At 49.5% G+C, this 24,559-nt stretch overlaps 1 protein-coding gene and 1 non-coding gene across 4 annotated transcripts in view; both read right to left on the bottom strand.

Moving 5' to 3' along the window:
* Rab3gap1 (RAB3 GTPase activating protein subunit 1) overlaps positions 1-24,559 on the bottom strand; it is a 258,809-nt gene that overhangs the window by 138,964 nt on the left and 95,286 nt on the right. The window lies entirely within an intron of this gene.
* Trnar-ucu (transfer RNA arginine (anticodon UCU)) lies at positions 18,830-18,901 on the bottom strand. Its single transcript has one exon. It is a non-coding gene; the product is annotated as a tRNA-Arg (tRNA).

Genomic DNA, 24,559 nt, shown 5'->3' with positions numbered 1-24,559 from the left:
AGGTACGCGTTAAAAACGCTGTGAAGCCCGGTTGCCATTCACAACCGAGGGGATAAGGTCGACCACTGATGGGGCCCAAGTGAAGACTTGCGTCGATAACCCTCCGACTGACTACGTGGCGCCTGGGCTGGGATAACGAGAATCGAATTCGACGTGGTGTTTCGGTGCAAAGAAAACGGAGGAAAACAACAAAGCGGGGCAAAAAAGTGACACAGCGGTCGATAAACCGAACTGCTTGGAGCCCCTTGATGTGATGCTCAAAAAAGCCGAGAAGAGACGCATATAAGGGCAGATAGGCGTGCACTTGTCGAAAACAGGCTCGGACGTGCCTCAGGCGGCACTTGTCGATCGTGTCCTTCAAAAACCGACCCGGAGAAACCGAAACAACGACTCGTTTCCTTGTTCTGGCCACACACGCGTGATAACAGACACGGCGAAAAACGGAAACTAAACGCAGTGACCACTGCGAACACAAAACCCCGAACAAGTGCCAAATGAACAATCTGCAGACGAGGGGGATACAACATTATACTCACGGCGCCACCGTTCAATCTCCATCTATAGACAGAATTGCGCATGAAAATACCTGTTTTGCGCCAATCAAATGACTTCTCTCATTATTTTCTTCTTCTTGGTGGTGGTGGTAGGGGGGGGGGGGGGGGGGGGGGAAGGGGGGGAGGCAGTGCACTTAGAGACCTTCGGCAGGCGCCACTGCCCGATTACGTGCCCTGAAGAGACGACATAATACGCCATATTTGACGTTAACTGCGTAATACAATCATTTCGTATTATTAGGGGCGAAGCCCCTTAGGGGCTCGGGCTGTCGGCGTCTCATGTTGTCGTCGTTGTAACCGTCGTCTCATGTAGTCACGGTAATAAAACACCGAGACACTCGTTTACGACTCGCGCTGGAACGCTTCGTAAAGCGTACTAAAAAAAAAAAACACCGGGACGCACTCGTTTACGCCTCGCGCAAGAACGCTTCGTGCTTCAAAAACACGAGACTTGTAAAGGCAAAGCTGCATATCTTTGCCTTCCAACGGTTTCATCCCCGTCGGAAAAAACGCCAAGGCGCCAAGAATACACTTATACACTGCTCGAAATCTCGAACACACGGTCGTTTTCGGCTTTCTCCTCCAACAAGCGGGCACATATCCTTCTCCTCATAACATTCATAACATATACATACGCCAACTGTAAGTTCCAACACCCATTACACACCCATGCATAGGATGCTAATGTAATTTCCGTAGGTTTAGTCATTTTCGAAAGGGTGGTTTCTGTCGATTTTTGATGCTGTAGTTGACCTGCGAAAGAGTCTTGATTGATTGTGGGGTTTAACGCGCCGACGCAACGCAGGCGATGAGGCGCGCCGTAGTGGAGGGCTCCGGATTAATTTTGACCACCTGGGGATCTTTATCGTGCGCCGAAATCTCGTACACACGGGCGTTTTTGCTTTTCGCCTCCATCAGAAAAGCGGCCGCCGCGGCCGGGAATTGAACCCGCGACCTCGTGCTCAGCAGCGCAACGCCTTAGCCACTGAGCCACCGCGGCGGGTCCTGCGAAAGAGTCAGTAATACAGGGTGTTTCAGTGAACACTTTCAAAAATTCCTCAAGGTAGGCTTTTCAAGAAAAAATAGGAATTCTCTTAAGGAACAAGCTATCAGGTTCGGCGGACGTCAGCAGTTATGAGAAACATGCACATTACATAGTTAATTACCTAAAACTGTCTAATGAACTTTTTAATTAGCGAAGTTAGGCGGTCATTGCCAATGGCGAGTTTGTAGCCACGGAGACGACGATAACCGACAAGTTTTTAAAGCAAGGGAAAATACACTCTGTAGAGCCCTGCAGCCCGCGAAAATCGAGTATTTTTCCCCCATGAAACCGAAACGCAGCGCGCATGGTGCGCCAGAAGTCTAGTGCATACGCAACATCCGCTGATGACGTGTTGCAGTGACTGTGTCGCCCAATTCAAGAAGGCTCTGGTAATTCCCCACGCTAGGGAATCAGCTGATATCAACGCCATCGCCTCCGGTATTTTTTAAATGATCAACGCTCACCTTACACCACGGCTAGCGTTATCTTTTCTTTCGCTGGTAGGCGCAAGAAAGAGGCTAGCCATTGCCCAGAACACGGTCGCCCGTTTCGGGAGCCCTGTGTGGGCGTTGGTGACAGTTTTGCTTTTCTTTTTTTTTTATTGTCCCGACCACATCTGACGTGGCTACCAGACATGCAAGATGTGTAACGTCACTATCCTTTCATTCTTTTTTTCGTTAGGTTTATCTGCAGTTCGTTTATAATCGCTGCGCCTTAGAAAGCGCATGAGACAAAGGAAAGGTTTGTTTGCTGGGCGAGGAGGGCTTTCGCGGCTGTGGCTGCATGCTGAGGCTTCCTAGCTAGGGAAAATTGCACTTACATTTCGAATTGGCCGCCACATTCATTGAAACAAGTCACCAGCCGACGTTGCGTTCGCTCAAGACTTCCAGCGCTACTCAAGCGCCGAGTTTCGTTTTTGAGCGAAAAACAACGGCAGGTTTTCTCGCGCTACAGGGTTTTAAACACCGACTTTTTCGTTTTAAATATGAAATCGCCTTCTCCGGGGCTACAAAACCACCATTGACAATAACCACCAAACTCCGCTAATTAAGAAGTTCATTAGTAGAATTTAATTACCCAACTAATGTGCACACCCTTGATGCTATATGGCATCTGCCGCAGCTAACAATGTGCTTCTGAAGAGGGTCTTTTTTTCTCTAAGAGCCTTTTTTTTTAAGAATTTTTGAAAGTGTTCGCTGAAACACCCTGTATACGTCAAAAGTTCAAAACACACAAATCGCTCTACTGTTCGCATGCCATAGTTCGTTAAAAAGAAAAAAATAACAGCTTCCGACCGACATTTTTGCTCATCATATATGCACATATCCCTATTATAAAACGGACATATTTACAGCCAGCCTATATGTGCAAACTGCCTAGCAGTGGTCGGGATACCACCTTATACCTGTTTTTTTTTTTTTGCAAAGGTGAACGCTGCCAACTCGCAGACACCATCTCAACTCCTCAGAAACGCCCCAACGAGGCCCCAGCAAAACATAGATCGGCAGCAAACAGTTTGCTAACGGGCGACGAAGCACGCGACCTCCGATTCCTCACAGCTTGGAGAATTCGGGGGCACCGGTTGGGCAAGTGAACTAGCGGCCTGGGGACACCTCCAGATGGGCGCGCGTGCGTTGGCGCCTTCATGCACGTGCGAGCGGGCATGGAAGCACGACGCACAAGAGACGAAAAGCCCAAAAGGCATGAAGAGCGTGCCTACGAGGTACCACACTCAAAGGACTGCACAGGCGCGCAGCAACCGGAACCGCGGCAGTGCTGGAAAGGCTGCCAGCGAAAGAGTCATTGTCGCCGAAAACGCGGCTCAGCCCAGAGAGCCGCGCCGTACGCCCGCAAAAGTGCGTGCCGTTGTCAGGTGTATAACTCCTTGAGCCGAACGTGGGAGCAGCTCGACATTGTAGGGAACCACGAATCGCACGTAATTCCGGGCTCTGCTGGCAGTGCGACTCGTTACGAAGCGCAGCGCCAAACGACATACCGGCCAGCAGCCCGACACGATTTGAGCCCGGTCGCACACACGGCTGGGAGGAAGTGCACGGCATACAAGCACTTGGAACTGTGAATACGCGCACCAGGGTCGCACTCACCATCCGCTTGCAACATGGAAATATTGAACTCTTAAGTAGTGCCTGAAAAGCGTACTTGCAACAAGGCACAAGGCCGTGCACGTCCTATTCCGACGCGCTTTACGCTCGAAAAGAATTTCGTGGGTCTGCTTTGCCGCAGCACACCTAAATGGCCGATCGGCATGTTTCAACCTGGGGTGCAACTTTGGCGAACGACGAGGCCTAAAATATGATCGCACTCAAAAATGGGATCTGAACTGTGAGAACTCGAGCAATGCAAAGTACCATGATTGCATCGCGTGAGGCAACAGTTCAGCCACAAGCGTATGTTGAGCAGCCTCACTGGCCTACTTTGCCCTCTTGATCGCAGCCACTTGGCGGTACTGAGTTAAAGCAGACAGACGGCTGCTTTAGGGAGTAAGTGCAACTACACGTGAGTGCAACAAGAATAACAGCTGCCTCAGGTAATCTTAAGTAGTTTTAAATTAGATTGCGTGAACATAAAGACAGCATGAAGTCACAACCTCCCAAACACAAAGCAAACGCGCCTGCAGTGGTTCGCGACGAACTTTCTCACCGGAACGCACAATCAGGCGCTCCAAAAATCTCCGCATTGCCCACTGATGCCGCGAAGCTACTATCAATCGCACAGGATACCCTCCCCGAGTTTCCGCGCCGTGGGACGGGCTACGACTGTTGAAAAACATAACGTAGTTTTAAAACAATCTGTCCCGGCTAAAAAAGTGCATTGCGTCACTATACTACTTTCTTCCTTATGTGAGCCGAAAGAAGCGATAAAAATGAATGCTTATATCTTAACTAATCTGCTGCTCAACAATCCGAACAGTGCTGACCGTAATTCCACATTTCCTTCGCTAGTACGAAGGGTTGTCGTCTGTCCGAGTACAGGCGCCCCTCGCGATCGATACGGAATTCCAAATTATAAGCCATTTATAACACATCGCTTTCAAATGATAAGCAGTAATGAGTTTAGTACGACTAAAGGGTTGAAATAAGCTTGCATAAAACTTGCAACTAAATAGCCGGTACTGTCAAGCGGGAACTGTCGGGTAAATGCTCAAGCAGCTCCATATATACTATACATCGAGCCCCTTTAAAGTCGGCTTCATTACTAAGCACCAAGGCATTGCTAGGGAAACATTCCCCAGCGGCAGCACAGGGTGCCTTGTATGGAAACATGAACGCCATAGCGCCATTTACTATTTGCACTTTCGTATGCGGCGAAAGCGTGACACATCCAGTGTTACCGGCGGACAGACGGGTTTCCTCTCTGAACCCACATGGCAATACTTACGCATCCAAAAAAAAAAAAAAAAAGCCTCGCTTAACAACCAGTTACGAAGTTACGAACAAAACGAGCCTCCTGGACCGCACCGTTCATTTGCAGAGCAACACTTTTCACGGGGGAACGGGGCTGGATGCGAATCACGCGCTTGCAAGGGCTCCCGGGGTGCGCCAAGGCGGCATCCGTTCGCACGACAGGTTGGCCATCAGCGGCCGGAGCAGCGTGAGCCTGGCACGGGCACGAACGGCCAGAAACAACGGCCGGCCACCCGGCCGCACGGTAGCCACTCGGAGGCAGGCCATTGTTGAAAACGGCGCCGTGTACACGCTCCGCGGGCGGGGGTGCCGCCCCGTGCACCCGTAAGAGTCGGCCGCCATTATGTTACCGCATCGCACTTACGTCCCACGCGGTAACGAGCCGCGCGGTGGCGAGAACGAGACCTTGCAAAGAAAACGTCCCCGAATCACGACGCGGGCCTGTTTCGAATTACAACCAGCCCGATATTTGTTTTCTGCACATTTTTGAAAAACTAAAGTCAAGTGAATAGACGGTACGAAGAAAGCTATACCTAAGAGTACGATATGCGTTGTAAACTAAAGCAGTGCACGGGATACACTACGGACTGACTAATTTTGCAATGCAGTTATAAACTCGAGCAGCGACTTTAGCACTGTGACGTGTGCCGGGGTCCGGAGAAAAATCTGTCTGTCCGCATACGTCAACGAAACTTTCAGAGTTCTCACCTATTACGTTTTATATAATTTAGCGAGCTCGGCAGGTAATTTCTTATGTGATTCAACCTTCCCCTTTCTGTAATTCCTTGTGTGCGTTTTTTTTTTTTTAGAAATTTAGCGCGCTCCGCAAGTATCTTGCATGACACTAGTCTCCTTTTCTGTGCCTACTGCCTGGCGCTTACAGGGGCCACGAAGACAAAATACAACGTTGTTTAATTTGAAAACAAGAAAAAAACTCGGCTTCAGCACCTCACTCAGCTTCATCCCAGCCACGAAAGATGTTTTCTAACAGGAAAAAAAAAACACAATATGTATTGAAAAAAATAGCTCACACTAATGCGTAAGACTTGAAGGTAACGAAGCTGTACGCAACAGTAGCATTTTTTCCTCTTTTTCGCCTCACGGCGTTTAAGCCTCGCCGCTGTACGAGGGACCAGAGATGGGATTTCGTCTTCCTCTACCGCACACGGTTCCGCGCCGCACGTGGCCTTCCTTCGTGGCGCGCGCTTACCGCTGCGGCGGTGGCGGCCTCCTCACCATCCTCTGCCACGTCCCGCGCACAGGTCCCGTGCACAACTCCTTTCCCTCCTCACCTATCTCTCCCCTGCCGCCTATCTATCCCCGTTATCGGGCCGCTGCTCCGTGCCGGACGCTTGCGGAATGGGGGTGTGGTTTGACCCCAAGCGCTCAAGGGCAAAACTGGTCACCCCGCCAAGACTGCGCGAGGTAGCGGGGTGCAGCTTACGAGGTAGCGTAGTGCAGCGCTTAGCGCTACAAAACATTCAAATGTCGCGCTACAGTGACGTGTGATGGACCGGCAATAAAGACAATTGTCAATATGTTAACTGCACGTCAGCATTCAAGCACTGAGATCAAAGGAAACTAGAGGCTCCACTACAATCGTCCAGTCATATTCCTTAGTGCTGGCTTGGATCGGCGGCCGCCAATTATTATGTGACGTCATAGAAAAATCGCAGTGCTTTCTTTAATATATCCATTATTTGTTCGAAGTTCGCGATAGAATTGGTATCATTGTTATCGGGACAAAACAGTCTCTCTAATGAACCAAGCGTATTTTGTTTTAAATAACAACCTCACATTACTATGATACTTGTTTTTACAGCGTCTGCTGTTAGCAGGAAGCTTCAGGGCCCATCGCATCACCTTTAATCGGGCAGTTCCCAACATCATTGTCGTTTTTGTCAATGTTTACGGCGAGATTCCCCCAAGAATCGAACTCATCCTTGTCGAGTTGCCGGACGAGGGCGCGAAACACCAGGCGTATGAGAAGAGAGAGCGTTAAGGAGGAGGGGGATGTATCAAAAAGTTGCGGGTGTCCAATTGGCAGGAAATACCCACGTTTGATGAAATTATCTGCCGAATAATCAAGTAATGATTACGCTCTAGGTTAATCTAATAATTACACAGCTCTGCCGATAACACTTCGTAAAACGTTGACGCACCGGCCGTGTCTCAGCGCGAGTTACTGACAGAGTGACCTGAACCGTTTCGTCGGAACCGGTGACCGATATTTTTTTCACCCAGTTCGCTTTCGGTTGGTGCTGTTATTGCAGAAAAAAAAAAACAGTTCGGGTTTAGTTTAAGTTGCGCAAAAAAAAAAAAAACGGTTTGATTTCGGTTTTCCATTGAAGTTCTGTTCCGGTTCGACAGCCTCATACACATTTCAATGATTTTTCTTCCATTTCACATGCAACTGCTATTTTCTAATTACGAAAGCGGAATAATACTTGACGGACCGAGAGAAAGCCCTTCCATTTAGCATGAGCCTAATGATACCTTCCCGAGCGTCAATGCTGCCATATGAGTTGACTATCCCTATGTCTGCAAACAATTGTCCCACGGTATAGGCGGCATGGTGACAGCTTCGAGCGCGTCCATTGCGGGCCATGCCGCCGCGCAGGGCAAGCGTTTCGGCTCTGTGCACTGTAGCTGGCCCTATTCCTTTCGTGTGCGAATATTGCGGCAGAGTCCCTGTAATGGTAAGACTTATTGAGCAACCATGTGCTGGTGCGGCGAACAGAGAAGCGGTGCTGTGGGCATAGAGCCTGAAGGGGTGTGTCCTTGTGCGGTGCTGCTTGCTCGACTTTCGGGACCACGGCCGGAGCCTGGCTACAGGCGCAAGGCGCTCAGGGTCTGTAACATGCTCTCTCTGTGCCTATTACGGCGTCCATTTAAAAGCGCCCGATCCGAGCCGTCCGATCCCAGCCGTGGGCACGCGTACCGGCGCTTTCGAAGCCGATGCTTCAGTATCCGAATAGCGCCACTGATGCGCCAGCTGCCCAGCGTTGGGGCCACGGCGACAGGATTACTTAGTGGCTTGTTTCCTCCCTCCCTCATTGCTCGTTCGGAAAGTTCGCTTTCACATTTCATGCCCTCGACGCCTCCCTAATGGAGAGGATAGCAGCCATTTTTTTTTTCTAGTCAGCACAGCATTCTTTTGTGCCTGCGAACCGATTCAACTCTTGGAACGTCTAAGCTTACAACTAAACTTCTTTAATGCGACTCTCGCAGTCTTGCTGATTTACAACGGTTACGCTGCGCAAGCATCGTGAATAAACTATCTGTGTTTACCCCAAAGGATTGATGCAGGGTCACTCGAGGGTCTCGTGAAGCCCACACAGAGGTGCATGCCCACGCGCCGTCCCTCTTCTCCCTCTTCTGCGGCCACGCGCAAGCCTCGCTGGCCGCAAAGGGACCCGCGCATCGTCGAAACTGAAGCGTAACTAAAGACTGGTGGCCGCAACAAGGCATTTTGTCGGCGGCGGTGGGCCCCCAGCGGTCGATGGGCGCTGCCGCTCTCGGCGGGAGCGCTCGGCCAGCTCCGGCTTTCGGCCATGGCCCGTAACGTGACAAACGCCGTCGGAGCACAGCGCCGCGACCGTGTAATTTGGAGCGCGCAAGCGCCCAGATCCGTGTTTTCGCTGCGCAGGCCTGTAATAAGCGTAAGTGACGGCTTCCGCGCCGCCGCCGAAACCTCACGACGGTGGGAGGCGGGCGGAAGAAGGGGGAAGGGAGGGGGGCTATGCACCCGTAGCCCGGCTCCGGCCGCGGCCCCGAAAGTCGAGCGAGCGGCACCGCACAAGGATACACCACTTCAGGCTCTCTGTGCACAGCACCTCTCCTTTGTACGCAGCAGCAACACAAGGTTTTTCAACAAGTGTTACCATTGCAGGGACTTTGCCGCAATATTCGGCGCACACGAAAGGAATAAGGCCAGATACAGTGCACAGTGCCGAAACGCTTGCCCTGCATACAACAGCCAAAGAATGAAAAATGCCGAAAAGAGGACCCCGACGCGAGCAAGGGGAGTCATAAAAAGAAACAGGCTTTGAAGAAGCACTGCGTTCGAGGGACTGCGAAGATCGCATGTCCAAGAACGAAGACTGGCTGTGCGCGGCCATGTAATGAGGAGGCTGGGAAACTCGGGTTGGAAGTCCAGCGGGGGAGGACCAGAGGCCGTGCAAAGGAAGTCACCATCGAGGGGGGCCTCTGGCCAGAGTGGATCAGGACGAAGTGGAAAACGCCTACCAGAAACAGCGAGGCATGGAGAGAGAGAAACTTTTATTTTCCCAAGGGCTAATTTTCAGGGAGGGGTGGTGACCGGGGGAGGAAGGTCCCCGGTGACTTCGGCCGCCCGAGCAACGATGGCTTCTTGTACTGCCGAATCCGAGCTGTCCAACTGCCTCGCCCAGAGCTCACCGTCTCGATAGGGGAATGGGTTGTGGGGCATTGTCAGAGGATCCGTGCTCCGTTTAGTTTTTGGGGCACCTGTACATGTTAAACACGCTATAACAATCTGCTAAATTAGCCGTGACCCGCGAGGACTTGCCAGTGTGTCGTCATAGCCTATATCGGCAAATCGGCGTTGGTGCAAGGGAAAAGACATGTTCAAACGCGTTTGTTCGCTAAACGCGCGCGTGGATCGGCCTCAAAAATTGATAGCATGGTCTGCGCATTTGAACTGGTAAGGTAATTATACAACGCCTACAACGCATTCTAGTGTCCCTTGGACAGGACGGGAGTGAAAAACCTGTCCTCAGATGACGTATACGAACAGCGCGCGCACCGACGAAGGATAAAGCACAAAAGACGATGGGAAACATAGCTTGTGTGCTGTTGAAAACCAGGCGCAGTACTGGGCACAAAGCGAAACGGACCGAGACGCCTTCCTTTTGGCAGGGTCTGATCCACATTGCTGAAAACCCTGGTCGACGCGGAGTGATTGTGAATATTAAAATATAAACGTTACTGCAGGGTTGCCGAAAGGCTTAGCCCGAACTAGTAGCTCGCTTCAGGGCGAAGGCGTCGTTTGCCGAAATGGGCCCAATGTGCGCCCGTAAGGAAAGGAAACGGTCCTGCATACACTATCGAGAGACGTCGTAAGAGTGGAGGTTCGTTAGTACATCATATTGAAAAGCCATTGCGTAAAAAACAAAAACAAAAAAAAAACGGAGAAATAAGCGAGTAAGACAAGAAAAAGATTAAGGCAAGACAAAAAACGAGGGAACAAGTGTTCGCGCTTGCGAAGCGGAAAGGGGACGCCCGTGTGTGCACGTGTGTGGTCTGCTGCGCACTTACAGAAACTAGCGGGCCGATCCGCAGCGACACTTCGTTACCGCACAGCAACGGGACCCGCATGCAGGAAATCAAAAACGCACGCCAGCCGCCTCCATCTCCGAAGAAGGCGCCCGCGACGCTACGCGAGCCGATCGGGGCGGCGAAACGAGGAAGGCAACGAGGACTGCACTCGCCACACTCGATTCGTCTCATTTTCTCATCCCATCCACCATCCTTGCACCCCGGTATTCGCATTCCACATGACAAGTAATCATTCCAACCGCGATGGATTCGACCATTAGGCGGTGTTTCGGGTGCAGTAGCGAAGCGGGGCAACGCGTAGCATTCAGACACGATTACGGCACAATCGCTGCAGTTCTTTATTTCGGATAGCTGTGCGTAATTTTCCACGTCGGATCGGCGAATAGTAGGAAGATTAAGAAAGCGCTCAAAAAAATGAATTGGAAGCACGCTTTTGGCCAGCTACGTTTGCGCTTAGATATATTACTTGAGGATAATTTTAACTCTGCTTTCACTTCGCTTGAGTGCTCATTCACCCGGAAGCAGAAGAAAGGATACAGATCTGGGGTGGATGAAAGCGACGCTTTTGCTTCCACGAGTTTCGAACACCACTTTCGTATTCACTAGGTTCCAACATTAGAAAACGAAAACTTACCCAATAAAGGCAGATGAGGCGCGGAACAAGCCTTACCTGCAAGGAAGAAATAAAATTAATCCACTAGGCACATCCTTCGTAGCAAGAATCAATCAATCAATCAATCAATCAATCAATCAATCAATCAATCAATCAATCAATCAATCAATCAATCAATCAAGTCTTGGGTGCCTTGGAGAAGACCATAGGCCTTTGTACTGGCCCACAAATAAGAAAACAAATGAAACACCACAAACTAAACATTTGATACAGATAACAAACACCCCATACAATGAAACATGGGCCGAACTGGCATGAAGCAACAGAAAAATATTCAGCGCCATTCCACTCTGCGAGGGTGCGACACGGAGCCGTTTGAGAGTTATTGGTTAACCACGAACTCACACCGCGCCGTCGCGCCGGGTGAGCGCTCAGCGGGATTGTGGGTAGGCTTCACTGTGCAGTACACAACGTGGAAAAGCCAGCCTACAAAGGCCAACCTCAGAACGATCTCCTTAAAGTCGGTTTCACTTCTAAACACAAATGCATTGCTGGGAAAAGAAATTTTAGGGGCAATATACGCCATCTTATATCAAAATATGAAGCGCCCGAGGCGAACAGGTGCCCGAAGGGGGAGGGTGTGCCGAATTGAGGAGGAGGGGAGTGGCTTTTCTCGTCCTACGGACGCAGAAAATTAATAAATAGAGTTTACAGACCAACGAGAACTTGAACTTTGCAGAAACGAGTGTGTAAAGTGAGAACTAAAATTCTTAACACGTGCAACACAAACACACGCGACAAAACAACGGGTACTACTACAGAAAAATTCCATCAGAGAGAACCCCCTCATCACCGCTGTTGTTCATCCGCAGCAACACCCCGAAATAGACATCACGTTACCATGAGATAAGCATGAATGTTAAAGGGACTCTGAAACATTCCCGATAAACGCCGTCCCTCTGTCCTTAGCGACTGGGACCACTGCGAAAGCTATAGTTATCGCCAGCACGGAGCGGCACTGCGTGATTTGCTCGTCGCACCAGATACGCCTTCCGTTTCCGCTTGGATTCAGTGGCTTCCTTTTTAAAGTGGCCATCGAGTGCGCTCACTGGTGAAACTGAAGGAAAGTCGGCCAATAGCCGCTACACCGATGTAATGGCGTAATTTCAGCGGTCGAAGAACGCAAAGACAGGGAAAGAGAGAAAAATGTTTTGCATGTGCAGCTTTCCCGCTCATGGCAGTCCTTTCAACAGCGATTACTTTGCAGTCATTTAGCGTAATTGAAAGTTATTTTGCGCTGCTAATATTGGGGTGAAAACGTGCTGTGCGCACAGTTTCAAGTCTTGCACGCTTTGCGGCTAGGTTCCTGAGCCATGGAAACTATCCCATAGAAATGCATGGGGAGTAAGATTTGACAGCGAACTGCACATAAAATATTCAGAATCCCGGAATGTTCTTCCAGTGTTTTCATCTCCCCGTTGACTTCTTGCTTCGTGCAAAATATCACTTTCCTCACTTTCGCTACTCGAGCTCTCCTTCTACGATGGGAACATACTCAAGAATATATGAGCAGTGACCATGCCATCTTACGCCTCACGGTCTCCGCATCTCCAAAACGAATCAAGTGGAAATCTGTTCGCATCACCGATTGGCACAAATATCGACAACAGCGCTGCGACCCCCCTTTCACAGACGTACCTACCTGGACCCAGCAACTTATGCATGCTCTTGATAAGCATACCAAGGTTCTTGCCACGAACGAGGTCACTCCTCACATAGATGCACACCTGTCACACTGTTGGGAAGCCCGCGCTTCTCTCGTGAAGCGGTGGACTCGCTGCAAAACAAACCGTAGACTCCGCGCCCGAATCAATCGACTCAACCAGCACATTCACGAATACTCCAACGACCTCCGCAGGGAACACTGGAATACCATGTGTGATGAACTTCAGAACACCCTGAGCACTAGCAAGACGTGGCGCATACTCAAAGCTTTAATAAATCCTGACTCCACAAAGATTATGACCACCCAGAAGATCAATCGCCTCACCGCTCAACACAAAGACCCAGCCACTCTACTGGACACCATGAAGAAACTTTATATCCCTTCTTTGTGTCAACCTCAGTATTCTGAGTATAATGGCTCTCCGAACCCCGAACTTGATGAGGAATTCACCTTGGCTGAGCTTCGCATCGCCCTCCGTATGTGTAGAGGCAGCAAATCTCCTGGTCCCGACTCTGTAACTACCGCCCTACTTCGGAATATGTCAGATGCTGACCAACACCATCTCTTACATGCCATCAACCTCGTTTGGACAGGACAAATACCACTCTGCAACTTATGGAAGAAGGGCCACATGATCTTCATCCCGAAGCCCGGTAAACCTCTAGATCTCCCTAATCTCCGTCCAATAACACTGACCTCTCACGTTGGCAAAGTTATGGAGCGTATGGCCCTAAATCGCCTTCAGCAACATCTAGAGGATACCCAAGCACTCCCTCACTCTATGATTGGATATCGCTCACAGCTATCTACTCAAGACACACTGCTTCGCATATACGAGGACGTCCTTCAGTCTCCCAGCTCAGCCCAGCTGAAAGCCATCCTCGCTATAGACCTAATGAAGGCATTTGACTACGTGGATCACGACGCTATGCTGTCAGAACTAGCAGAGACAAATTGCGGCTCGAACATGTATAGTTACGTCCGGGACTTTCTTCAATCTCGCACCCTTACCATACAAATTGGCGACCACAAGCTTGACGCGGTACCTCACCCTCAGAGAGGCATTCCTCAGGGTGCGGTCCTCTCTCCTACATTATTTAACCTCGCCATGCGCCGTATCCACCGTGCTCTACAATCTTTCCCCGAAATTCAGTACTCTCTGTATGCCGACGACATTACTATCTGGATCAAACGCGGCAGTCCGGGATTCATTCAAGACACCCTTCAAGACGCCCTCAGAGCCGTTGATCAAGCAGCTCACAGTATCGGTCTAGCTTGCTCGGCTGAGAAAACTTCATTGCTGCTTGTGCACTCCCGTAATTGGAAACCACCTCAAGTTGTCCTTCATCACCATGACAACACCATCTACCCACAAAAAACTTTGAAAGTTCTTGGCCTTCACATGCAATCTGATGGAGGAGGAGGTTTCGCTGTGCAGCACATTCTCCGTCAAGCCGAACCCATTCTTAACATGATGCGCCGTGTCACTACACGCTCCAGGGGGCTCAAAGAACAGGACCTTCTTCAACTCCGTGATGCTCTTATCCTCTCCCGAATTCGCTATCAAGCGCCGTACGTCGTCCTAACGCGCACCTTGGAAGGGAAACTTGACGCCCTAATCCGCAAAGCGACAAAAATTTCTCTGGGTCTTCCTATTACCACTAGCACCACCCGACTTGCGGAACTTGGTGTTCTCCCGACGGTTACTGACATAATTGACATCCACCGCAGCCACCAACGTCAACGCCTCTCCGAAACTGCAACAGGCCTTCATATCTTACGCACATTAGGATACCCGTCCCGTCCTCCTCGACCTCAAACAACTCCCCTAGACAGCAAAATACTCCAACATATTACCGTAGCACCTATTCCCCGCCACATGGACAAGGAACGCAATCCCAAACGCCGTCTTATTCGTGCCGCATACTACGCCAAGAAAGTAAACCGTGATACCGACAGCCGCCACGTATTCACAGATGCGGCATTTGAAGATAACCTCGGTGCGGTCGCCTTCATCACTTCAGAGGGTACTCACTACTCCATCACTCGACGCTGCACCTCCCCAGAAGAAGCCGAACTTCTCGCTATCGCTTTTGCCGCTGCTGACAACACATCCCCCGTCCGCACGACCAACATCTACACGGATTCGAAGTCTGCATGCTACCACCTGGCTCAAGGTCTTGTGTTCCCCTCCTCACTGTCCCTCTTCAACAACGTTAAAGGGTCTTTTCACGTGCACTGGATCCCTGGTCACGCAGGCGTCGCAGGGAACGAACGCGCTCATCAGCTTGCCCGCGAAGCTCTCCTCCGGGCCCCTGTCGACGCTCGCGACACAAATCCTTGTCCTCCCCCTCCGCTCCCCACCTTAGCAGACATTCTAAGCATACGCCGCACGTTCCCTCTTCTCCATTCCGGGCTTACCCGTCGCGAGCAAGTAGTCATTCGGCAGGCGCAAACATATACACTGCACACACCCACTCGTCTCCATCTGTTCCAACGGACGCCAGACACCCCTGTCCCACTCTGTCCCCACTGCCTTATTCCCCCTACCCAGGACCACATTCTGTGGGAGTGCCCCTACAACCCTACCCAACCACACAATTACACCGGAGAGTGGCTGGCTGTTGCGGCGAGTCTCCAACAGCAACGGGAACTGGCGGCCCACATCATCAGGGCCCTCAGCGGCTGCCTGGACCGAGGCGGCTGATTCGCCCCACCATCCCATGAACAATAAAGTTTCTATCTATCTATCTATCTCAAGTGGTTTCCCTAGGTTCCTGAGAGGTCGGAATTTTGAGCGAGAAAGCTGGGTATGGGCAATTTTCTAAGTTATCTTATGGGCACAGAGCAGTAATTTTTGGCTGAGGTACTTTGCGACCTCCTAATCTAAGTACTGGGTGTGTTGGTTAAGTTCTGCAAGCATTTAAGATTTCGAAAAAACTTTACCTTTAAGTGCAATGGGTAATCTAAACGTTTTTATAGGCAATTCTGGCGTTGCGCACCCAAGTAGCAGTAAAATAAAACTTACACTAGGCAGACTAGCACTGAAGATAAAAATTTTCCAAAAAAGGGTGTCACGTTGCTGGAAAGCTGCGATCATTGGTCGCAGCAGCGACATTAATGTTCGCGACAGTGTATTTGGCGACGAGAATGCTGCCCCTGAGTCGTGACAAGTTTAGGACGGTTCGAAAGGGCGTACTGCTCGTTTGCTCACAACCTCCAAATCCTAAAAAATCGGCTCAGTCGTGGCCCATAGCTTTCAACCTTGGTATAGGCAGCTGGTCAAGACGGCGATCAGACCCACCAAACAGTGGGAGTCGTTAGGGTTAGGCCACAGGAAACGCAGAACCATTTCGACCGAACGTGGCTTGGCTGTACTCAAACACTTCCCAACGACACTGACTTTAATTAAGGAGAGTATCATGGCGGTGGTCGGCTTTCTAGCAGGCGAGGTTTTTGTGCTGTGTCGAAATTTCGGCACCTGTTAAAGACCCACAGGTGGTTAAAATTAATCCGAAGCCCTCCACTACGGCATTTCTCATACCCAAGGAGCAGCCGCAGCGCCTAAAACCCCCATACTTTAATTTTCAAGTTTTTTGTGCTAGCGCGTTTTGCGATGCGTGATAGACTTCAAGTGGGTAAAGTTGTTGCTTGCGTCAAACTGAAGTGATCTATATGAAAATGGACGCGATTTGGGCAGCGATTAAGATGAAATTCGTATCGGCTTACTGTGACGCACTGCGGTTAGAGCTACAGTCAACATTGGTGGTGAATCGGAAATATCTGCGAACACTTTCTCACAACTTTCTTTTTTTATATACGAAGCAAATCTTGGCCAAGCATGTGTTCTTCACCATTCTTTCGTGGCGCCCTTCCCTCTGAAGCCGTTATAAACACCGTGCCATTTCTGCCATAATAAAAAGCGTGAACACGAAGTGTATATAGGCAACAGCTTTCCAAACTACTAGCTCTGGTGGCACGTTTCGTACATGTCAGCACTGTTGAGCCCGAAGTTTTACCTGCATGGGTAAAATTGTGGCCACCCGCATCGCCTCATTTCGCGGCGCGCTTTGATCTCAAAGCCATATGTTCGCTCAACTAAGAACCTACCGACACTGGTTACTTGTGGCTAGAAGTAGGTAACCTTATGCGGTCGACCTCAACCTCACAATACGAGGTGAGGTAAGGTGAGGTCACAGGTGGTCACCTGCTACCATGTGAGGACGAAGGTTTTGACCTCAACCTTAGCCGACAAATTTGAGGTTGAATGGGCGCTTACGTTGAAAAGACGCACACGTTTACAGCACGCTTACTTTCCAGCTTGCAAACTTGTTAGTTTGCCTGGTATTCTATAGCGCAGTCCAAATCAAGCTTATCCCCCAGACGAATACCAATAACGTTGACTGGGAGACCACTTCTGGAATGATATTAGGTATGTGCACTTCATTTCATTTCACTCACGCGTATATATATATATATATATATATATATATATATATATATATATATATATATAAATATATATATATACTACTGTGCCTACTACAACCAATTTATCCTCGCAAGCTTGTTGATCTCATCTGCCCACCTAACTTTCTACCGCCCCCTGACACGCTTGCCTCTCTACGGAATCCAATCTGTTACCCTTAATCACCCACGGTTATCTTGCCTTCGCATTACATGCCCTGCCCACGCCCACTCCTTCTTCTAAATTTCTACTAACATGTCTTTAACACGCGTTTGTACCCTGACCCACTCCTCTCTCTTCTTGTCTCTTAACGTTACACTTTCATTCCATTGCTCGCTGAGTCGTCCTCAATTTAAGTTGAATCCTCTCAGTGAGCCTCCAAGTTTCTGCCCCGTAGGTTAGTACCGGTAAGATGCAGCTGTTATACATTTTCCTCTTCAGGGACAATGGTAGGCTGCCATTCATTATCTGAGAATGCCAGCCGAATGCACTCCACCCCATTCTTATCGTAATTATCTCTGCGTTACGGTTGTGATCCGGAGTCACTACTTGGCCTAAGTCGATATGTACGCTCACCACTTCCACTGCCTCGCCACCTATCTCAAACCGCTGTGCTCTCCCGAGGCTATTGAGCATTACTTAGGTTTTCTGCATATTAATTCTCAGGCCCACGATTCAACTTTGCTTCTACAGTGCGGTAATCATGCTTTGCAATTCGTTCCCCGAGTTACTTCGCCAGGCAACGTCATCAGCAAATCTGAGGTTACTTTGGTATTCTCCATTAACCCTTACATCCACCTGTTCCCAATTCAATGGTCTGAATACCTCTTGTAAACCTGCTGTGAATAACATTGGAGAGATTGCGTCTACTTGTCTGACACCCTTCCTTACAGGTTTTTTACTGCTCTCCTTATGAAGGACTATGGTAGCTGTGGATCCATTGTATATATCCTCCAGTATTCTTACGCAATGCTCGTCTACACCCTGGTTCCATAATGATTGCATGACTGTTGAGCTTTCAACCAAGTCAAATGCTTTCTCGTAATCTATGAAGGCTACATATAGGGGTTGATTATAATCCACGCATTTCTCTGTTACCTGACTGAGCGTGTGAATATGGACCATTGTTGAATAGCCATTAAGAAACCCTGCTAAGAAGCGCCATTAAGAAGCGCCGTGTGTGTCTACTTGTCTGTGTCTCTCGTCTTCTGCGCTACATATTTGTAAACCCTGCTTGTTCATTAGGTTCATTGAAATCTAAGGTGGCAGAAATTCTGTTAGCGATTGGCGATTACCTTGGTAAGTACTTTGTAGACGACTGACAGTAAGCTGATCGGCCTGCAATTTTTCAAATCCTTCATGTCACCTTTTTTATGGATCAGAACGATGTTCGCGCTCTCTCGATGTACTTTGCATATACTATAACACACACACACACACACACACACACACACACACACACACACACACACACACACACATTATATATATATATATACATATATATATATATATATACACACACACACACACAGACACACACACAGAAAGAAATGCCGGCAGTCTACATAGGGGAATGGTTAGACTATTTTTTGACCGTTAGTGAAGTTATATTTTTTTAGTAATTTAAGTAGAAAGAAAGAAAGAAAGAAAGAAAGAAAGAAAGAAAGAAAAACACGTGCCCAGAGTGGGGACCGAACCCACGCCTTTCGATTAGATCTCGAATGCCTTACCAATTCGGCTATCTGGGCGACTGTGTTCTCCTTCACTTTCTGGGGTATTTATATTTACTACAACTGTATCTGACGCTTGAGGGTGGTAGCCAGCGCCACTCAGACTATACGGTGAGAAGGGGACCTTCTTTTCGTACCCCGGGGCGTGACTCGAACGTCTACAGCCTGTCATGAGCGGGTAACTGGCGGGAAACCCTCTTATGCTACCTTGGCATCAAGGCTGCCAGAACCGAGGCCCTCGCTAAGCTTTCGCAGGATAATATGATTTGGAAATGAGGGGCTCCCCTATCGAAAAAACCCTTATGATTTTTATATGGGCCCCATAAAATTCATATGGGCCCGTAAGAATTCATATAGGAACCCGTATGAATTTTTATGGGCCCATATGATACGGACCCATAATAAGTCTAACCACATATGAATTCTTATGGGCACATATTAGATTCCCATATGGCATCTTACGGGCACATATGATACGGACCCATAAGAAATCTAACCCCATATGAATTCTTATGGGCCCATATGAAGATTCTTACGGGCATATATTATACGGTCCCATAAGGGATCGATCTCTATACGAATTATACGGGCTTGTTTCAACCACCATTCAGCGTTATATGTGGTTCACGAAGTCATGTGGGGGCATACGGGGCACCATGCAGCTTTCTGTGGAACTTTCTGTGAGTGATATAAAGCTACACACAGACCCACGTTGTTACCACACTGTTGCAGATCGGGCCCGTAAGGTTGTAAATGTTCTAACACAAATTAAAACTCATGTGCTACATGGGCATTAATTGTGGACTAAAAGTATACATTTATTTTTGATCACTCTCATAATGATATCGCAAACAGCGCATTAAATATGTGCACCGTACCCAACTGATTCCCTCTCAAAAACGGCCGGCCAGGCCCTCAATTTTCTCGTTCGGGCGGCCAACATGACGGCTTCGTCAGCGGGGAGCGGCCATTTTTCGTCGCGCTTCGGGACCTGAGTTACCCCGTCCGCTTTTCCCGCGTTTGTTTGTTTGTTTCTTTCTCCTGCCTTTCGTTGGCGCTGCTCCGAAGAGGGCACGCGGCGGAGTCGCGGGGGCCCAGGGAGGGAGGGAAACAAAGGTGCAAGACAGGGGGGACAAAGGTGCGGCACCGTCCGGCGATCGGGCGAAGTTTATCGGGGTGCGAGTGGCTCAGCGGGGGCTAGGGGCAGTCGGCTGGAGATTTTTCAAGGTGCAAGACGCTGGGGAGGGTCCGGCTAGTCCGGCGGTGGCGCGGCTTTAGCGAAGTCCGTCAGACCCATGGCGGGACGACCAGCGCCTCCTCTACGGGAAGGAGTTCGCCTCGTCGTCGTGGGTATCAAGGCCGACCAGACCTCGCACACCAGATCCCCGAAAAACGTAAGCGGCTTCCCGGCGAAGCCGACTCGCCTTCGCCGTGACTTTCCGTCCTTGGACTCGCGGTAACCCATAGCCACGCCTAGCGTTGAGACGTATGCCTCCTCCTGGTCTTTTCCTGTGTCGCGCCCAGCTTTTGACCGGACCTAGCTGCTAGGTTTTTTTCTTTTTGTTGTTGTTGTTGTGTTGCATTAGTCTTAGGATGTAAGCCCCTGTGTCTCTGTATTACCCCATGGTGTAATGTTTTTTGTTTGGTTGTCACCGGTCTAGTTAACGCCGTGCGTTAGCCGACCGGCGCGCACGTGCGCACATTGTAGTGTCCGCTTAGCGCCTGTAGTAATTCCTAAGCGACCCCAGCTGCACGCCGTTGGTAGTGAGTGTCTTTGCTGGGATATTTGTTTTTGCTAAGTCCATATTAACCAGTTTTCGCCTCATTGCAATTAAGCTTACCAAATTAATGTGAACATGGTACACTTTCAGGTGCATTCGACCACTTCGTAGGTCAAGTGGACACCGACGTGCCGGCAAAAACCCGACGCTTGAAGACGAACTGGTTTATTGCAGAGATGCGTAAAGACATGAAATGAAAGCACATCTCTGCAATAAATTTGTTCATCATTCAGCTCTGCATGTGTGTTTTTGTACACAAATGTGGCAATAAATGCCTTACAAAGCAGAAACCCCACTGTCTCCTTGCTAAGAGAAGCCGGAAAACGCGGCTAGGACATTCACCACAGCAAAAATTTGTGTTCCCACGTGTAAACAGGCGAAACAAAAGTTATTCGAGCTTTTTATATGGGGATGCAAAATATACGGGCCTGTGACCCCATATGAAATCCCTATATGAAAGAAGCCCTATATGTTTCCCCCCATATCACCATATCCTCATATACCCATATCCAATAATGCCATATATATGGGCCCCATAAGATCCCATATATGGTGTTTTTTGGTAGGGTCGCTAGAAAATACAGAAAGAAATGCCGGCAGTCTACAACGCCAAAGAAGGCATAGGGGAATGGTTAGACTATTTTTTGACCGTTAGTGAGGTTATATTTTTTTAGTAATATAAGTAGAAAGAAAGAAAGAAAGAGAAACACGCGCCCAGAGTGGGGACCGAACCCACGCCTTTCGATTAGATCTCGAATGCCTTACCAATTCGGCTATCTGGGCCGAATTGGCCCCGTATAGTCTGAGTGGCGCTGGCTACCACCCTCAAGCGTCAGATACAGTTGCAGTAAATATAAATACCCCAGAAAGGGAAGGAGAACACAGTCGCCCAGATAGCCGAATTGGTGAGGCATTCGGGATCTAATCGAAAAGCGTGGGTTCGGTCCCCACTCTGGGCGCGTGTTTTTCTTTCTTTCTTTCTACTTAAATTACTAAAAAATATAACTTCACTAACGGTCAAAAAATAGTCTAACCATTCCCCTATGCCTTCTTTGGCGTTGTAGACTGCCGGCATTTCTTTCTGTATTTAAAACGAGCCCCTCATTTCCAAATCATATTATCCTGCGAAAGCTTGGCGAGGGCCTCGGTTCTGGCAGCCTTGATGCCAAGGTAGCATAAAAGGGTTTCCCGCCAGTTACCCGCTCATGACAGGCTGTAGACGTTCGAGTCACGCCCCGGGGTTCGAAAAGAAGGTCCCCTTCTCCCCGTATAGTCTGAGTGGCGCTGGCTACCACCCTAAAGCGTCAGATACAGCTGTAGTAAATATAAATACCCCAGAAAGTGAAGGAGAACACAGTCGCCCAGATAGCCGAATTGGTAAGGCTTCGAGATCTAATCGAAAGGCGTGGGTTCGGTCCCCACTCTGGGCGCGCGTTTTTCTTTCTTTCTTTCTTTCTTTCTACTTAAATTACTAAAAAAATATAACTTCACTAACGGTCAAAAAACAGTCTAACCATTCCCCTATGCCTTCTTTGGCGTTGTAGACTGCCGGCATTTCTTTCTGTATTTCCTGACGAGCCCCTCATTTCAAAATCATATTATATATATATATATATATATATATATATATATATATATATATATATATATATATATATATATATATATATATATATATATATATATATATATATGCCAGCGGAGAAGTTTTAACCGCAATAATAATAATAGCTACGACATGTGTAACTGTATATAGGCACCACGGTTTTCAAACCCACCAAACGCGGCTGTACACGGCCGACATCGATCTCGCGAGGCACTGTTTTCATTTGTACACGTCACTCGTTAGCGCAAAATCTTTCGCGACCAATCACTAGACGACGGGGGAAGTCGGTGCGGTATAGAGGGCGACCTTGGCTGTTCTGCGCTCGCTATGCACAGTACAGCCGCGCCAGGGCGCAGAAGCCAGAGCGAGGGGCGAGATCGCAATTAGGATTAATCAGGGGCGCACGCGCCAGCCAAACCAGTAGCGGCCCCACCGTCGCCGGTGATATCAGAGCCGCCGATCACGCGTCGTCGCCAGTTAACCGGTCTCAGGCCCGGCGCCCATTCAGCGCAGCGGTGGCGAAACGCGGCGTTGCTGCCCTAAGGTGCCTGCTCAGCTGCCCAAGACGTAAAAATACGACCGCACATAGTTACAGCACATTGCTGCGCTAATCAAAGCACGCCGAAGACCCGCTCCACTGGCAATGCTCCGATTGCGTCGACCGTTGCCTTTACCCATGCAGCCCGTGAGTGGCCTTAGATGTCCCGTACACCGTGGGAAAAGCAGGTTATGAAAACGAGAACCTCATAATCCCCGTCATCATAACAATAACAAAATTCTAGTATAAATATCATAGACCATGTAAGAGTGGCAGTCAAGCAGCTTTTCTGTGCCCTTCGTACACGCCAGACTAACGCGGATGTTTTAAATAAGCGTTTCATGCGCTGAATTTACGCGTAGGTTATGTATCGCGCCGAAGTGGAGGATGGAATGTTTAATGGTCGCCAAGACCTCCACCAGGAAAACGGACCGCGTGGTAAAAAAACGAATTTGCGACCTCATGCTCAACGGATAGACGCTCTACAGCCCCTGAGCCACCTATAGTGCTGATGCGGTAGCCCGCGACTAGGCTGTTTCCCAGGCGGCTGGCGGCCCGCGTCAACAGAGGGCGAAAGTAACGAGGGACCTTAAGGCCGGACGACATTTTACTACAGCTGAAGTCTTTATAATCATCGTCGGTCTGCCCATGATCCCTGCGAGGCAGGAGCCTTTCGCCATGACTTCTCACCGCACCTATCCAGCGCCCTCTACGCTTCTATGAACCGAGGGCGAGGTATATAGCCACTCTCGTGCGGCAGTCATTCTCAGAAATTCGGCATCCCCTGCGATTGTCCACGAGGCCCACGGTCGGGCGGAGGGGAATGAACGGGAGCAGAAGAGGGGGCGGGCAGCCCGGTTATGTAAACAAGCCGACAGCGCGTCCTCGTGCAAGTCATGGCGCGTCCAGCGGAGCGCGCAGTCCACACAGTCAGAGCACTGCACGCCAAGAATGGCGGCGTGCATTATATTTAGACAAGCGGCGGCGGCACTCGTCACGTTCGCCTGGACGCGCCGCCACCTTGCACGTGGGCCGCCCAAAGACGCCGCCGCCGCTGCCGCCGCTACATGTACTCGAGTTCGGTCGCGCCAGCTGCTGCACCGCGCTACGCCAGCTGTCGAAGGCGCAGTGTAAAATCCCGGACACTTGGGACAAAAAAAGCGAGTGCACCAATGCCAAGTTTGATGAGAGAAGACGATGCCACATCCATGCTGAAGTTCGGTACGCTCCGAACGTTCAAGCTTCTCTGGGTGGCTCTCACGTTTGCAGGAAAAAACATGCGAAAACTGCATCCACCGTCGTCGCCTCTGGGACGTCGTCCTATTATTTTCGATGTAGTTTAGACATGATAATTGGGGTTGCTGTGCAGGCTGGTATGACTTCGTACGTTGAGAGAGAACTAGCAGTACAACAGCGCTTTGCCGTTAATGGTATGCAATGGAAATTACAACACGAACAGTGCACTACGGAAAGCCTGCCGTATCCGTCACAGAACCACCTCATTTAAATCCAGTGGCAAAAAGAACGATGCACCCCCAAGTCCGTTCCACAATACAATGCTGCAATATGCCTAGTGCCGATTTGCTGTGTTAACATAGTTCATGAAACGCCAAGAAAACGAAACTATATACTGCTGCGCAGAAGTCATTTCAGTTTCTCGTGTTTTTCCAAGTCAGAGAAACATTTTAGTTTCAGTTTATTAGTGATTACAAAGAGTGGTACGATATCATACAGACGCTGGTACAGAGTTC

This window comes from Haemaphysalis longicornis, unplaced genomic scaffold (genome assembly GCF_048455015.1).
Source record: "Haemaphysalis longicornis isolate Haplotype H1 unplaced genomic scaffold, Haemaphysalis longicornis Haplotype H1 scaffold_1, whole genome shotgun sequence".
Taxonomy (NCBI): domain Eukaryota; kingdom Metazoa; phylum Arthropoda; class Arachnida; order Ixodida; family Ixodidae; genus Haemaphysalis; species Haemaphysalis longicornis.
Note: the sequence above shows the minus strand (reverse complement) of the source record. Positions and strands in the feature narration are given on the sequence as shown.